Consider the following 3,278-nt stretch of genomic DNA (forward strand, 5'->3'; position numbering starts at 1 on the left):
TGCTTCCGTCTGACTCCCGGTTGCCATGGCCATCAATTTGAAAGAACACTTTTCTTTCTCGTGTAGCAACGCACCGCCAAAGTGACACTCAGCGTGCTGAAGTGCACTCACTCAAAGTGCACTTTACTTTGCACGTGTGGCACGGGTATTACATTCACAGACAACACACTTTTCCAGACAAGCCCTAGCCTCTGGAGCCAATTTCGCCCCGTCAGCAGTGGTAGCCGTTTGCCGTGATCGTTTACAATGATAACTGGTAGTCGCAAAGACTGGTTTCCGGTCATAACGAGAACGTTGCATTGCCCCTTCACTGGAACGGTTTCCCCAGTGTATGTTCTTAGGGTGACTCGCTATGGCTCGCACTTGACACGTGGAAATGCGTTCAGCCTAACACTCTCAGGAATTAGGGTTACAGCAGCTCCCGTATCAATCTGCATGCAGATGCCTTGCCCTTCTACGTTTACTTGCACTTCGTATCCAGAACGAACTGTATTAATAACATGATACACGTCTAATTCAGAGTCACTATCAGAGCAGTCCACCACGTTCGCAGCCTTTAGTTCTCTGCGCTTACTGGGACACATCTTCAGTAAATGGCTGATTTGTGAACAGTTGTGACACTGGACATTCTCATACCAGCAAGCACTAGCGGCATGCGCCTTGACACATCTTTCGCAGACTCTCTTGACGTTCTTGAACTTCCAAAGCTTCCATTTCTTTTCAGTTCCCTGTCCTCTTATCGGCATGGCACGCAGCGCTTTCATAGAGTAACACACAAGGATAAGAAAGGACACTTCCATAGACCCCTGCGGCCGATTTTGGTTCGCAGCCCACCTAGCGGGTGTGTGGAATCTACGCAGACTCAGAGATTGCGACCGCAGCAAAACAAATCTCGAAGGCTATCTTCTGGCGATTAGAAAATGTACACGGCCTCCAAGATTGCTTCCTTGCGAGCGCTCGTCCCGGAGGCTGTATTATGGCTATATTTTGATTTTTTAACGCGTTGCTTGCATGCATCGAGTAGCTTCGTGTAAGCTGTACCGCCAGAGCAGCAAGCACACGATGCCACTGTGTGTATATGCAGGCACTTTAAATAAACGTGACAAGTGTTGGAAGAGACGAAACTTCATTTTTCAGTCATTCTCAGTAAGCACATGTACACTTTTTTTTCGCAACGTTCGATGAACGCAAGCACAAAAAGATGGGTGCACTGCACAATGAGAGACATGCCAATACAGCTGTCACATGTTGAGAATAAATTTCACAAAAGGAATAAACAGGCGATATTATGAAAAACCCCACAGAATAGTAAAACTGCAGAAGACGGCATTAGCATTAAAGAGGAAAACAACGCTCGTCCTTTGAAGCCTAACCTTTCTTATTAAGTGGTAGTTTCGGGCTGCGTAGCAAACAAGGAATGAAGGCTGCTCATTGCAGTTGTCAGCCAACCACCCTCTCTCCCTGTCCTGTCGTTGCTACTGCACCTCGCAACACAGCAGTAATTCCCGTAGTACTTGTCTATGGTCAGCATGACCTGAAAAAAAAAGTATTGCTTATGTCTTCTCTCCCGCCTTTGCACAAATTTTCACCTATGCGCTTCAGATCGCCCTTTCGCGAAAAGCGTCACGTGCAATTGTCGCAGCTAAAAAAAAGCAACCTTCGGTGCCATGCATGCGCCACTGAGGCCGGAGTGTTTATTCAGAATACGTCGTAGCCACAGCTTACACACATTCTTCTCAATTCGCAAGTTCTCTCTAATTGCGCTCGTAACAAAGGCTTCAAGCAATCTGCGCACGCCACGAATAACGATCCTAAGCATAACTTCATTCTTTCACACAAGTGCAACACACGTGCATTAAATTCAGACTACGTATACCGGCGTATGCCGACTCACTTTCTCGCGCCCAAAAACGATTTTCTCGCAAACGTGCTGCGCAGCATTCCAAATTGCTGTTTCTTACATAATGTGAAGCAATCCACGAACATCATGCGCGAAGTGAAGAACACAAAAAGCTCTCTGCGCCGAACAGCACAATGCGACAAATGTTAACTTACGGCTGAAGTGACAAATACATAAGCAATTTGCAAAGTAATGAAGGGAAAAAAGAACGTAATAAAGGTCTTCTTACCAAGCAGCAGCCAAGCAGACACACGTTCTGGCAGGCGAACCCAGCAAAGACCACGCAGACGTTATCGCACATCTTTTGTAGCGTCGCCTTGCCTGATCACACCATGGCCGATATTTTGTAGCGATGCGTTATTATTGCGATAGCAATTATATGGACACTTCAACCGGATTTCTGCCGTCGGCGTCGCCGTCGCCGCCGCCGTGAGGTTCCGTATAGATTCCAAGGGCGATAAAATCGTCGCCGCGCGCCGTATGCGCGAGCGAAAGCGCGCGGGGGACGCGCGCTATCACGGAGGGCGAACGCACGGCGGAAAGCAAACGCGACGGTCCCGCGAAAGACCGTTGGGGCATAGCCTCCTATATTTGGGGTATGGGAGGGAGGGAGGCGGGGCGGCGCTGTGCTCCGGCGCCAAAGGCGTATCTTACCACTCAATCTCCCACGCGAAAGCAAGAAACGGGAAGAGGGAGGGAGGGAGGGGGGGGGGGCAGCTTCTCCTGTGCCAACAACTTCTCTGCCCGGCGGTCGCCCGCACCGTCTCTTATCTCCACACGGCTCTGACCTTTGTATGGGCTGTGCATTTGCCGCTCAGTTTCCGTTGGAGCGATAAACCGCGCGAACTTGCGCTTGCTGCCAGCGTTTTGACAGTCGTTGGCTGCGGTCATTCAGTGTGATCTATTCATGTTTGCTTGAGCGCTGACACCACGATTGTTAATTCAGTTAGTAAGCCAATGTGTCCAAGTTTATGCAGCTAATAAAACTACTATCCCTACTCCGAATAGCGCTCTACTAATTTGCTATCGCAATCGATGCTTCTGAGGACGCCTCTCCAAAGCTGCATTTATACATTAAAGATGTTTATTCTCTCTCTCTCTCTCTCTCGCCTTTCGGGCGAAACTGCGACATTTTTCTTTATACTAGTCTTATCATCCACCGCTCACGGCCGGCTGATCCCGTTGATAACGTCTACGTCTACAGCCACATTGACAAGTAGACGTATAGTGTACTATAGAAAAGTTACTACAATAGATAAGTAGTACGCGCGTTCCCTTGGAGACAGGGAGTGTTGTATTGCCCTCCAGCGGGCGGCATGAAGCTGCGTAGCTCGGCCGCTTTTAGGCTGGAGTGGCCACTCTTGTAATCCGTATGTTA

Source organism: Dermacentor silvarum, chromosome 8, assembly GCF_013339745.2.
Source record: "Dermacentor silvarum isolate Dsil-2018 chromosome 8, BIME_Dsil_1.4, whole genome shotgun sequence".
Classification (NCBI taxonomy): domain Eukaryota; kingdom Metazoa; phylum Arthropoda; class Arachnida; order Ixodida; family Ixodidae; genus Dermacentor; species Dermacentor silvarum.